At 41.8% G+C, this 17588-nt stretch overlaps 1 protein-coding gene across 2 annotated transcripts in view; it reads right to left on the reverse strand.

Annotated features, from left to right (window-relative positions):
- LOC106575383 (serine/threonine-protein phosphatase 2A regulatory subunit B'' subunit alpha) overlaps positions 1-10968 on the reverse strand; it is a 100524-nt gene extending 89556 nt beyond the window's left edge. Inside the window, exons 1-2 of one of the 2 annotated variants that reach the window (XM_045698967.2) lie at positions 10695-10956; positions 9955-10028 (exon numbers count right to left, since the gene is read on the reverse strand). The gene's annotated coding sequence lies outside the window, so the exon portion shown is untranslated. Of the gene's footprint in view, positions 1-9954; positions 10029-10694 lie in introns of both variants that reach the window. The other variant, XM_045698966.2, reaches the window with a different exon arrangement.
- Between the last annotated feature and the right edge of the window lie 6620 nt (positions 10969-17588).

The following is a 17588-nucleotide window of genomic DNA, read 5'->3' on the forward strand; positions in this document are numbered from 1 at the left end:
GACACACATAGATACACATAGATACACACAGACACACATAGACACACATAGATACACATAGACACACATAGATACACATTGATACACATAGATACACACAGATACACATACACACACATAGATACACACAGATACACATAGACACACATAGATACACACAGATACACACAGACACACATAGATACACATAGATACACATAGACACACATAGATACACACAGACACACACAGACACACACAGACACACACAGACACACATAGATACACACAGATACACAGAGATACACACAGATACACACAGACACACACAGATACACACAGACACACATAGACACACACAGACACACATAGATACACACAGACACACATAGATACACACAGATACACATAGACACACATAGATACACATAGATACACATAGATACACACAGATACACACAGATACACACAGATACACACAGACACACACAGATACACACAGACACACACAGACACACACAGACACACACAGATACACACAGATACACACAGATACACACAGACACACATAGACACACACAGATACACATTGATACACATAGATACACATAGATACACATAGACACACATAGATACACACAGACACACACAGATACACACAGACACACATAGATACACACAGATACACACAGATACACACATATACACACAGACACACACAGATACACACAGATACACACAGACACACATAGACACACACAGATACACATATATACACATAGATACACATAGATACACATAGACACACATAGATACACACAAATACACACAGATACACATAGACACACATAGACACACATAGACACACATAGATACACACAGATACACATAGATACACACAGACACACACAGACACACACAGATACACACAGACACACACAGATACACACAGACACACACAGATACACACAGACAGACATAGACACACAAAGATACACATTGATACACACAGACACACATAGATACACACAGATACACATAGACACACATAGACACACATAGATACACACAGATACACACAGATACACATAGATACACATAGACACACATAGATACACACAGACACACACAGATACACACAGACATACACAGACACACACAGACACACATAGATACACACAGATACACACAGATACACACAGACACACACAGACACACATAGACACACACAGATACACATTGATACACACAGACACACATAGATACACACAGATACACATAGATACACATAGATACACATAGACACACATAGACACACATAGACACACATAGATACACACAGATACAAATAGATACACACAGATACACATAGAGACACACAGATACACACAGATACACACAGACACACACAGATACACACAGATACACAGATACACACAGACACACATAGACACACACAGATACACACAGATACACACAGATACACATAGATACACACAGATACACACAGATACACATAGACACACATAGACACACATAGATACACACAGATACACACAGACACACACAGATACACACAGATACACAGATACACACAGACACACATAGATACACATAGATACACATAGATACACACAGATACACATAGACACACATAGATACAGACAGATACACATAGACACACATGGATACACACGGATACACACAGATACACATAGACACACATAGATACACATAGATACACACAGATACACATAGACACACATAGATACACACAGATACACATAGACACACATAGATACACATTGATACACATAGATACACACAGATACACATACACATACATAGATACACACAGATACACATAGACACACATAGATACACACAGATACACACAGACACACATAGATACACATAGATACACATAGACACACATAGATACACACAGACACACACAGATACACACAGACACACACAGACACACACAGACACACATAGATACACACAGATACACAGAGATACACACAGATACACACAGACACACACATATACACACAGACACACATAGACACACACAGACACACATAGATACACACAGACACACATAGATACACACAGATACACATAGACACACATAGATACACATAGATACACATAGATACACACAGATACACATAGATACACATAGACACACATAGATACACATAGATACACATAGATACACATACACACATAGATACACATAGATACACACAGATACACACAGATACACACAGATACACACAGACACACACAGATACACACAGACACACACAGACACACACAGACACACATAGATACACACAGATACACACAGACACACATAGACACACACAGATACACATTGATACACATAGATACACATAGATACACATAGATACACACAGACACACACAGATACACACAGACACACATAGATACACACAGATACACACAGATACACACAGATACACACAGACACACATAGACACACACAGATACACATTGATACACACAGACACACATAGATACACACAGATACACATATATACACATAGATACACATAGATACACATAGACACACATAGATACACACAAATACACACAGATACACATAGACACACATAGACACACATAGACACACATAGATACACACAGATACACATATATACACATAGACACACATAGATACACACAGACACACACAGACACACACAGATACACACAGACACACACAGATACACACAGACACACACAGATACACACAGACAGACATAGACACACATAGATACACACAGATACACATAGACACACATAGACACACATAGATACACACAGATACACACAGATACACATAGATACACATAGACACACATAGATACACACAGACACACACAGATACACACAGACATACACAGACACACGCAGACACACGTAGATACATACAGATACACACAGATACACACAGACACACACAGACACACATAGACACACACAGATACACATTGATACACACAGATACACATTGATACACACAGACACACATAGATACACACAGATACACATAGATACACATAGATACACATAGACACACATAGACACACATAGACACACATAGATACACACAGATACAAATAGATACACACAGATACACATAGAGACACACAGATACACACAGATACACACAGACACACACAGATACACACAGATACACAGATACACACAGACACACATAGACACACACAGATACACACAGATACACATAGATACACACAGATACACACAGATACACATAGACACACATAGACACACATAGATACACACAGATACACACAGACACACACAGATACACACAGATACACAGATACACACAGACACACACAGACACACATAGATACACACAGACACACATAGATACACATAGATACACACAGATACACACAGATACACACAGATACACATAGATACACACAGACACACACAGACACACATAGATACACATAGATACACACAGATACACACAGAGACACACAGATACACATAGATACACATAGATACACACAGATACACACAGATACACATAGATACACTGAGATACACACAGATACACACAGATACACACAGACACACATATACACATAGACACACATAGATACGCATAGACACGCATAGATACGCATAGATACGCATAGATACGCATAGATACGCATAGATACGCATAGATACGCATAGATATGCATAGATATGCATAGATACGCACAGATACGCACAGATACACATAGACACACATAGATACACATAGATACACATAGACACACATCGATACACATAGATACACATAGATACACATAGATACACACAGATACACACAGATACACACAGACACACACATAGATACACACAGACACACACAGATACACACAGACACACATAGATACACACAGATACACACAGATACACACAGATACACACATATACACACAGACACACACAGATACACACAGACACACACAGATACACACAGACACACATAGACACACACAGATACACACTGATACACACAGACACACATAGATACACACAGATACACACATATACACATAGATACACATAGATACACATAGACACACATAGATACACACAAATACACACAGATACACATAGACACACATAGACACACATAGAGACACATAGATACACACAGATACACATATATACACATAGACACACATAGATACACACAGACACACACAGACACACACAGATACACACAGACACACACAGATACACACAGACACACACAGATACACACAGACAGACATAGACACACAAAGATACACATTGATACACACAGACACACATAGATACACACAGATACACATAGACACACATAGACACACATAGATACACACAGATACACACAGATACACATAGATACACATAGACACACATAGACACACACAGATACACACAGACATACACAGACACACACAGACACACATAGATACACACAGATACACACAGACACACACAGACACACATAGACACACACAGATACACATTGATACACACAGACACACATAGATACACACAGATACACACAGATACACATAGATACACATAGACACACATAGACACACATAGATACACACAGATACAAATAGATACACACAGATACACATAGAGACACACAGATACACACAGATACACACAGACACACACAGATACACACAGATACACAGATACACACAGACACACATAGACACACACAGATACACACAGATACACACAGATACACATAGATACACACAGATACACACAGATACACATAGACACACATAGACACACATAGATACACACAGATACACACAGACACACACAGATACACACAGATACACAGATACACACAGACACACACAGACACACATAGATACACACAGACACACATAGATACACATAGATACACACAGATACACACAGATACACATAGATACACATAGATACACACAGACACACACAGACACACACAGATTAACATAGATACACACAGATACACACAGAGACACACAGATACACATAGATACACATAGATACACACAGATACACACAGATACACATAGATATACAGAGATACACACAGATACACACAGATACGCATAGACACGCATAGATACGCATAGACACGCATAGACACGCATAGATACGCATAGATACGCATAGATACGCATAGATACGCATATATACGCATAGATATGCATAGATATGCATAGATACGCACAGATACGCACAGATACGCACAGATACACATAGATACACATAGATACACATAGACACACATAGATACACATAGATACACATAGATACACATAGATACACACAGATACACACAGATACACACAGACACACACATAGATACACAGACACACACAGATACACACAGACACACATAGATACACACAGATACACACAGATACACACAGATACACACATATACACACAGACACACACAGATACACACAGACACACACAGATACACACAGACACACATAGACACACACAGATACACATTGATACACACAGACACACATAGATACACATATATACACATAGATACACATAGATACACATAGACACACATAGATACACACAGATACACACAGATACACATAGACACACATAGACACACATAGACACACATAGATACACACAGATACACATATATACACATAGACACACATAGATACACACAGACACACACAGACACACACAGATACACACAGACACACACAGATACACACAGACAGACATAGACACACAAAGATACACATTGATACACACAGACACACATAGATACACACAGACACACACAGATACACATAGACACACATAGACACACATAGATACACACAGATACACACAGATACACATAGATACACATAGACACACATAGATACACATAGACACACACAGATACACACAGACACACACAGACACACACAGACACACACAGATACACACAGATACACACAGACACACACAGACACACATAGACACACACAGATACACATTGATACACACAGACACACATAGATACACACAGATACACATAGATACACATAGACACACATAGATACACACAGATACAAATAGATACACACAGATACACATAGATACACATAGATACACACAGATACACATAGACACACAGATACACACAGATACACACAGACACACACAGATACACACAAATACACAGATACACACAGACACACATAGACACACACAGATACACACAGATACACACAGATACACATAGATACACACAGATACACATAGACACACATAGGCACACATAGATACACACAGATACACACAGACACACACAGACACACACAGATACACAGATACACACAGACACACACAGACACACATAGATACACACAGACACACATAGATACACATAGATACACACAGATACACACAGATACACACAGATACACATAGATACACACAGACACACACAGACACACACAGACACACATAGATACACATAGATACACACAGAGACACACAGATACACATAGATACACATAGATACACACAGATACACACAGATACACACAGATATACACAGATACACACAGATACACACAGATACACACAGACACACATAGATACACATAGACACACATAGATACACATAGACACGCATAGATACGCATAGATACGCATAGATACGCATAGATACGCATATATACGCATAGATACGCATAGATACGCATAGATACGCACAGATACGCACAGATACACACAGATACACACAGACACACATAGATACACATAGATACACAGAGACACACATAGATACACATAGATACACATAGATACACATAGATACACACAGATACACACAGATACACACAGATACACACAGATACACACAGACACACATAGATACACATAGATACACACTGCCCACAGCAACAACTGTCTGTGAAAAGACACACGTATATAAAGGACTGTGAGAAATCTGAACCCTAACAGGCACATTTCCAAAACACACACACTCTCTCACCAACACAACACACTCTCTCACCAACACAACACACTCTCTCACCAACACAACACACTCTCTCACCAACAGAACACACTCTCTCACCAACACAACACACACCGACAGAACACACTCTCTCACCAACAGAACACACTCTCTCACCAACACAACACACTCTCTCACCAACAGAACACACTCTCTCACCAACACAACACACTCTCTCACCAACACAACACACACCAACACAACACACTCTCTCACCAACAGAACACACTCTCTCACCAACACAACACACTCTGTCACCAACAGAACACTCTCTCTCACCAACAGAACACACTTTCACCAACACAACACTCTCTCTCACCAACAGAACACTCTCTCTCACCAACACAACACACACCAACAGAACACACTCTCTCACCAACAGAACACACTCTCTCACCAACACAACACACTCTCTCACCAACAGAACACACTCTCTCACCAAGAGAACACACTCTCTCACCAACAGAACACACTCTCTCACCAACAGAACACACTCTCACCAACACAACACACTCTCTCACCAACAGAACACACTCTCTCACCAACAGAACACACTCTCATCAACACAACACACTCTCTCACCAACAGAACACTCTCTCTCACCAACAGAACACACTCTCATCAAAACAACACACTCTCTCACCAACAGAACACACTCTCATCAACACAACACACTCTCTCACCAACAGAACACACTCTCTCACCAACAGAACACACACCAACAGAACACACTCTCTCACCAACACAACACACACCAACAGAACACATTCTCTCACCAACACAACACACACCAACAGAACACACTCTCTCACCAACACAACACACACCAACACAACACACTCTCTCACCAACACAACACACTCTCTCACCAACACAACACACTCTCTCACCAACAGAACACACTCTCACCAACACAACACACTCTCTCACCAACACAACACACACCAACAGAACACATTCTCTCACCAACACAACACACACCAACAGAACACACTCTCTCACCAACACAACACACTCTCTCACCAACAGAACACACTCTCACCAACACAACACACTCTCTCACCAACACAACACACACCAACAGAACACATTCTCTCACCAACACAACACACACCAACAGAACACACTCTCTCACCAACACAACACACACCAACAGAACACACTCTCTCACCAACACAACACACTCTCTCACCAAAAGAACACTCTCTCACCAACACAACACACACCAACAGAACACACTCTCTCACCAACACAACACACACCGACAGAACACACTCTCTCACCAACACAACACACACCAACAGAACACACTCTCTCACCAACAGAACACACACCAACAGAACACACTCTCTCACCAACAGAACACACTCTCTCACCAACAGAACACACTCTCTCACCAACAGAACACACTCTCTCACCAACAGAACACACTCTCTCACCAACAGAACACTCTCTCACCAACAGAACACACACCAACAGAACACACTCTCTCACCAACAGAACACACTCTCTCACCAACAGAACACACTCTCTCACCAACAGAACACACTCTCTCACCAACACAACACACTCTCTCACCAACAGAATACAGTCTCTCACCAACAGAACACACACCAACAGAACACACTCTCTCACCAACAGAACACACTCTCTCACCAACACAACACACTCTCTCACCAACAGAATACAGTCTCTCACCAACAGAACACACACCAACAGAACACACTCTCTCACCAACAGAACACACACCAACAGAATACACTCTCTCACCAACAGAATACACTCTCTCACCAACAGAACACTCTCTAATACACCAGGCCATAGTGGAATAAGGGTGACAGTATAGTCTGAATGTTACATCACAGCAGAACTCTCGTAGTATTGGTATATAACAGGATTTTATTTCAGATGATCTGAATAGCCATTCCCCCACAGCAATACATCCCCAGTCTCCTCCCCTGCCTCTGTGGTCTGCCTGACTGCGTGTGTGTGTGTGTGTGTTTGAGTTGCACACACACCACAGCCCTGCCAGAGTGGTCTCTGTGGCTGTCCAAGCGTCAGTCTGTCCAGCCAGGGTCGAGTTACGGCTTTACCAGATCTCTGCTTCACACACACACACACACACACACACACACACACACACACACACACACACACACACACACACACACACACACACACACAACCCAAAGCCACGTCCATTCACTGAACTATACAGCAAAATCTAGATAGCACAGAATTAGCATTATAGGAGTGTGTGTGTGTGTGTGTGTGTGTGTGTGTGTGTGTGTGTGTGTGTGTGTGTGTGTGTGTGTGTGTGTGTGTGTGTGTGTGTGTGTGTGTGTGTGTGTGTGTGTGTGTGTGTGTGTGTGTGTGTGTTCAAGGTGTATTCTGGGAGAATTCCAGAGGGGAGACCCTGTGACTGACTCCACCCCCCAGGAACTAACAGGATATATCACAGGGTGACAGAGCAGCACCTCCATTACATAAGGCATGATGTCAGGTCTATTCACTACATTTCTATCTGGTACATTCTGTCTAAGTAGGAAGCCTTGTCCGAGCCGGAACAGCAGGAGCTCCTATTCTGTAGGAAGGCAGCTTGATCTAAACCCCCTGGACAGGACGCCACTTTATCGCTTGTTTACCCCTAAACCTCAGACACAGGCTTCTAACTAGACAGGGTTTAGGAAGGCTGGCCACGCGAGACTAGTTTAATCCCCAATCCATCTCCTTGGTTCATGCTGACTGCCATGCAAAAAGACATTGGGTCCCATTTTTTAGAGTCTTTGGTATGACTCGACAGGGAATCGAACCCTGAACCTTCCAATCTCAGGGCGGACACTTGGGAGTCCACTCACCTGGTGTCCAAGGTCTGGATCCCTGATTAGGAGCGCAGGATGAAAACCCCCAGGTCTGTGTTGAGAAAGGGCCTCTAGGGAAAGATGGAAGGGCTATTCTCTGTCTGTCGCACATTACATGTATAACCCATAACACATTCATAAGCAGTGTCCATGTCAACAAGCTCGTTATTCAATTATTATGCAGTGCTTATGTATGGTTATTAAGGTGTTATGGAATCCTTATGTAGGTAGCTAGGTGTCCTACCAACTGTGTTACCTAATAGTCTAACATGGCAAAACACAAGCAACAACTCAGATACTCAACTTCTGCCTGTATATTCAGGGTCATCAAATGGGCACTTTGCTACGTTCAGTAGAGCACGAAATATAGTCTACTGTCATGCAGATTGGAATAGAAACTAACGTGCGTGTCATTATTGGATAAGTTCAGGTAGAAATCCGTTTCAAAACGTTTTAGTTTAGTAGAGGTTATCCCTCCGCCCAACCCAACGCAAACCAACGACCCAGCACTATCAGAGTATTCTCACACCAACTCCAGTGGCTTTCCATGAGTAGCCTCTATGGCCAATGGAAGAAGCCTAGTCTACAACCGACACAGCGGCTCGACTCAACTAACAACAACAACTTCAAAACACAAACACTGGAATAGTCTCTCACGGTTCTCACACATTTCGATCAGTAAAACTCGGCTCGTACCGGAAAGATCGCAAATCAGATATAACGCACACGTATCCTACCTTTTCTTTTCTCCTTTCGCTCTTTTTTTGTATTTCCCCTCGCGTCCTCGGTCACGACCGGTCGTTCAGCTCCAAATATCACACAGGACAGATATAATCCTAAAAGGCTTTCGCTCTCCGGTTCTGCCAGAGAAGAACACACCGTAACTTGGTGATGTCGGTGGAGCGAGAGAAGAACAGAACGTGACTCGGTGTTGTCGGTGGAGCGAGCAGAGCGTCAGCAGCGTCTCCACTGGGGCTCGAGCTACTTGGTGTGTGTGTGTGTGTGTGTGTGGTATTGCGTGTCAGTTTGAGAGAGAGAGAGAGAGAGAGAGAGAGAGGGGGGAGAGAGAGAGACAGGGTGACAGCTCCTGGAGAGAATGAGCAGCGTGCGGGGGGTTCCCGTGAGCAAACTGGGGCGGGAATTTATATCTATATATTTTTTTATTTAAAAAATAAATAGTTCACCTTTATATAACCAGGTAGACCAATTGAGAACAAGTTCTCATTTACGACTTGCCAAGATAAAGTAAAGCAGTGCGACAAAAACAACAACACAGAGTTACACATGGAATAAACAAACGTACAGTCAATAATACAATAGAAAAGTCTATATACAGCGTGTGCAAATGTAGTAAGATTAGGGAGGTAAGGCAATAAATAGGCCATAGTGGCGAAATAATTACAATTTATTATTAACACTGGAGTGATAGATGTGCAGATGATGATGTGCAAGTAGAGATACTGGGGTGCAAAAGAGCAAAAATAAATAAATAACAATATATATCGTTTTTTATTTCACCTTTATTTAACCAGGTAGGCAAGTTGAGAACAAGTTCTCATTTAGAACTGCGACCTGGCCAAGATAAAGCAAAGCAGTTCGACAACATACAACAACACAGAGTTACACATGGAGTAAAACAAACATACAGTCAATAATACAGTAGAAAAATAAGTCTATATACAATGTGAGCAAATGAGGTGAGATAAGGGAGGTAAAGGCAATAAAGGTCATGGTGGCGAAGTAAATACAATATAGCAAGTAAAACACTGGAATGGTAGATTTGTAGTAGAAGAAAGTGCAAAGTAGAAATAAATAATGGGGTGCAAAGGAGCAAAATAAATCAAATGAATAAATACAGTAGGGGAAGAGGTAGTTGTTTGGGCTAAATTATAGATGGGCTATTGTAACGCCCTGGCCATAGAGAGTTTTTTTTTTGTTCTTTATTTTGGTTAGGCCAGGGTGTTACATTGGGTGGGCGTTCTATGTTCCTTTTTCTATGTTTTTGTATTTCTTTGTTTTGAGCCGAGTAGGGTTCCTAATCAGAGGCAGGTGTCTATCGTTGTCTCTGATTAGGAATCATACTTAGGCAGCCTGTTTTCCTTTGGGGTTTTGTGGGTAGTTGTTTTCTGTCTTGTGTGTGTTCACCTGGCAGAACTGTTGGCTTTCGTTTTCCCTGTTTGTTTTTGAAGTGTATCATTAAAAATCATTATGACCACTTACCACGCTGCATCTTGGTCCCCTCTTCCAGACGATCGTTACAGATATGTACAGGTGCAGTGATCTGTGAGCTGCTCTGACAGCTGGTGCTTAAAGCTAGTGAGGGAGATAAGTGTTTCCAGTTTCAGAGATTTTTGTAGTTCGTTCCAGTCATTGGCAGCAGAGAATTGGAAGGAGAGGCGGCCGAAGGAGGAATTGGCTTCGGGGATGACCAGTGAGATATACCTGCTGGAGCGCGTGCTACGGGTGGGTGCTGCTATGGTGACCAGTGAGCTGAGATAAGGGAGGACTTTACCTAGCAGGGTCTTGTAGATGACCTGGAGCCAGTGGGTTTGGCGACGAGTATGAAGCGAGGGCCAGCCAACGAGAGCGTACAGGTCGCAGTGGTGGGTAGTGTATGGGGCTTTGGTGACAAAACGGATGGCACTGTGATAGGCTGCATACAATTTGCTGAGTAGAGTGTTGGAGGCTATTTTGTAAATGACATCGCCGAAGTCAAGGATCGGTAGGATGGTCAGTTTTACAAGGGTATGTTTGGCAGCATGAGTGAAGGATGCTTTATTGCAAAATAGGAAGCCGATTCTAGATTTAATTTTGGATTGGAGATGTTTGATGTGAGTCTGGAAGGAGAGTTTACAGTCTAATCAGACACCTAGGTATTTGTAGTTGTCCACATATTCTAAGTCAGATCCGTCCAGAGTAGTGATGCTGGACGGGCGGGCGGGTGCAGGCAGCGATCGGTTGAAGAGCATTTAGTGTTACTTGTATTTAAGAGCAGTTGGAGGCCACTGTAACGACCGTCGTTGGTGGAAAGAGGAGACCAAGGTGCAGCGGAGGATGTGTTCATCATGAGACTTTTAATAGACCGAATTGAACACTAATAACAAAACACGAAAAGAAACGACAGCCAACAGTTCTGTCAGGAACTACACTAAACAGAAAACAATCCCCCACAAAACCCAAAGGAAAAACAGGCTCCTTATGTGTGACTCCCAATCAGCAACAATGAACTTCAGCTGTGCCTGATTGGGAGCCACACACACGGCCCAAAACAAAGAAATACAAAATCATAGAAAAATGAACATAGAACGCCCACCCAATGTAACACCCTGGCCTAACCAAAATAAAGAACAAAAAACCCCTCTCTATGGCCAGGGCGTTACAGCCACGGAAGGAGAGTTGTATGGCATTGAAGCCATATAACATATGGAGCGGCACGCACGCACAGATACACACATTAGCGCATTTAATATACATATTGAGCTGTCAGTGAGTACCACTGAGTCAAAGCTCAGAGATTAGGGCAGGCTATATTCTTGTTGCAGTAGGCCAGTCTAAATGTGTCTTTGTGTGTAAATGCTTACTTATAGGCTGTGTGTGATGTGCTTTTGTGTTGTGTTATTGTATTATTGAACTGTGTGTGGGTGTGTGTGTGTACAGCTGTGGGGCTATACATGAGCTATCGTACAGCATCCTCGTTCTATTTAAATCTCCCTATGTTCTCAAACCTATATTTGAATCTTATTATCCACCTGAAGTTAACATTTTTAACACCTGACAGGCTCACAATGTCTGTTGCTATGGGAACCAACAAGGTATACACCTCTGTTACTATAGAAACCAGGGACCTCAAAGTTATATTCATATATAAGCCAACAACTATATCTCAACACACATCTCTGATATATATATACACACACACACACACACACACACACACCACACACACACACACACACACACACACAGACTGACATACACACACACACACACACACACACACACACACACACGCACACACACACACACACACACACACACACACACACACACACACACACACACACACACACACACACACACACACACACACACACACACAGACTGACATACACACACACACACTGACACACACACACACACACACACACACACACACACACACACAGACTGACATACACACACACACTGACATACACACACACACACACACAGACTGACATACACACACTGACATACACACACACACACACACACACACACACACACACACACACACACACACACACACACACACACACACACACACACTCACCTTAGATCCTTCTCCAAATCCCTATTGGAATGTGGCTCCTATAACCACATCGGTGGTCACAAGGTGCATCACATCAAATAAAGGGTGTGTGTGTGTGTGTGTGTGTGTGTGTGTGTGTGTGTGTGTGTGTGTGTGTGTGTGTGTGTGTGTGTGTGTGTGTGTGTGTGTGTCTGTGTGTGTGTGTGTGTGTGTCTGTGTGTGTGTGTATGGACAGTAACATGGTCTTCCCACGCTGCAGTAAACATAAACTTTGAGGCTCAGTTGGGGAAGCCAGTCTGACTTCAGAAGACTAGAGGACATTTCAACACAAGTAACAGAGGTGGTTCAGTGAGCGATGGTTGCATGATAACCTTACACCTGATGACTTGTGTTAGCTCCCCATGGTAGTACGCTTTTTTACAATCACTTTGGCACTAATTGCAGAACCTTGTGGTCATTTTTCAAAACTCTAGACACAAAACTCAAAACAGTCACCACTTGTAACACAGGCTGTCCAATGTTCAAAACGTTGCATTGTGCATTCATATCTTTAAAGAAACCTTGCACTTGCAGAATCATCGGTTCAAATAACTCGTTTATCATGAAATGCCATAGGAACATTCATTTAGATCACCCACACACAAGATACCGATAGTTCCACTGTGTAGTTGTTCGTACAATCATTAAATATTGTAGTACAAAATATGTGACACATGTTTCATTATGGTACTACACGTAAATACATCACTGTAAAAGGACTAGTAGAGAGAATACTACAGACACACTGGACTCATTGAACAAAATATGAAATGTATTGATGAAATACAATAAAATCACAACATAAGTTTCTTTGAATCAAAGCTAAAATGATTCGCTACAAAAAAAGAAAAAACATTTAAAGGTGAACTGCAGTGTTCCTCACCTGGTTTACTGTAAAAAACTAAACAAAAGACTGATTACTGTACTTCTATATTTCCATCAACCCTGTCTTGTGGGTTCGGCCACAGGTTCTCATCCACATCACAATCACATTAGCCAAACATCTTGGGAAGAATCTTCGGGGGAATCCAGGCCTGACACTGGTCTGCCGTGATGTCATTGCATGCGTCATCCATGGCCTGGAGAAGGGTGGCTTGTTCGTGAGGGCGCCTATCATATACCTTCCACCTCCATGTGGAGAAAAATTCCTCAGTCGGGTTTTAGGAAAGGAGAGTATGGGGGTAAGTACAGGGTGGTAAATTGTGGTTGGGCCTGAAACCATGCTTTCACCATTTGAGCATGGTGGAACCTGACATTATCCCACACAATGACATAGGTCACGCCATCAGCTCTACAGACCTGATTTAGCTCATCAAGGAAGGTTACATTCGAACAGCGAATCATGTGGCTGCCTGCAACTCAATATATAGAGTATATAGAGTAGAGAGCTTTAGTTGTTGTTCGACCAAACATTAGAACGGGCAAGATGCGTAATCTAAGCAACTTTGACCGTGGTATGATTGTTGATGCCACACATGGTGGTTCCAGCATCTCAGAAACAGCTGCCCTCCTGGGATTTTTACACACTACAGTCTCTAGAGTTTACAGAGAATGGTGCGATAAACAAAACACATTCAGTGAGCGGCAGTTCAAGCTAACAGCTAACAGAAAGGCCACAAGTGCTCAAATAACAGCTGTTTAAAACAGTGATGTGCAGAAGGGCATCTCTTAACGTACAACACCGTGAATAATTCAGGTTGTTGTGGAGGCAAAAGGGTTCCTACCCAGTACTAGATAAGTGTACCTAATAAAGTGGCCAGTAAGTATACAGTAACGTCAAATCTGAAAACATTGTCTGGAATAGTGGTACATGGGACCATAGAAACAGTGTCTGATAAAGAATGATGTTGAAATATTACATCCATAGATAATGTAGTCCAATTGGTTCATGTTCCACGGTAATTGGTGTCAATGGATCTCGTTATCCTGAAACTTTCATGATCTAAACATGGAATATTGTTTGTCAGTTTCCATAAAACTATGCATTAAGAGTAATGCAACAGTTACTTATCATTTTGATCAGTTGTATCAGTTGATAGTTAGATGATTGTAATGAAATGAATAGACAGTCATCTCAGATGTAATGTGTGAATTGCATTTTGAAATGGTAATACACTGATGTTAAGTTGTGTCATTTTAACAGGTGATTTTAGTTCAATGAACAAATGATCTTAGCTTTATGTGTATTGTATTCAAGCAACTGGAAAAAGTGTTAGAGTTTTGAAAAATTAGCATTTTGATCACTGGTTGTGAGTTTTGTGTCTAGAGTTTTGAAAAGTGACATCAAGATTCCGAAATTAGTGCCAAAGTGATTGTAAAAACCTGTAACTAGCGTATATAAGAGAGTAGATCCCCCGTCCCGTCCCTGTCTTGACCTGGTCTCAAACCAGGAACGCTCTGCACAACAAGGGTCCCTGGTCGTCTTCCAAAACATAACACACACTGTACTGTTTACTGCCTTCCCGGGGGGTGTGTGTGTGTGTGTGTGTGTGTGTGTGTGTGTGTGTGTGTGTGTGTGTGTGTGTGTGTGTGTGTGTGTGTGTGTCTAAGCTCCTGCTGAAAGCTACAGATGCCAGAAATACAGCGTCACTCACACAACATGCAGATGGGCAAGGACATCCAGGTCTCACACACACACACACACACACACACACACACATCTCTCTCTCTCTCCATCCTTTTTCTCTCGCTCGATCTATCTATCTATCTATCTATCTATCTATCTATCTATCTATCTATCTATCTATCTATCTATCTATCTATCTATCTATCTATCTATCTATCTATCTATCTATCTATCTATCTATCTATCTATCTATCTATCTATCTATCTATCTATCTATCTATCTATCTATCTGTCTGTCTGTCTGTCTATCTATCTATCTATCTATCTATCTATCTATCTATCTATCTATCTATCTATCTATCTATCTATCTATCTATCTATCTATCTATCTATCTATCTGTCTCCCTTTTTAATTCTCTTGCTCCTTTATGTCAGTTCTCTCTGTGTTTTGGTCAGTTAATGAATTAGTTTGTTAGTTCATTTGTGAGTTAGTTTGTTACATTAGTTCACTGCTTATCCTTATTGACTGACTTAGGTAACGTTGCTGTACCTGAACATTTATACCAATAAAGTTGAGTTGAATTGAACTGAGGATATTTCTGCTTCCTTAGCCCCAACAACAGCTGCCTCTCACCAGCTAACAGCTGAGGGGGAGGGGAGGAGAGTGAGGGGAATGAGCGTGGAGAGAGAGAGAGAGAGAGAGAGAGAGAGAGAGAGAGAGAGAGAGAGAGAGGG

The sequence above is a fragment of the Salmo salar genome, chromosome 17 (assembly GCF_965601325.2).
Source record: "Salmo salar chromosome 17, fSalSal1, whole genome shotgun sequence".
In the NCBI taxonomy this organism is placed as follows: domain Eukaryota; kingdom Metazoa; phylum Chordata; class Actinopteri; order Salmoniformes; family Salmonidae; genus Salmo; species Salmo salar.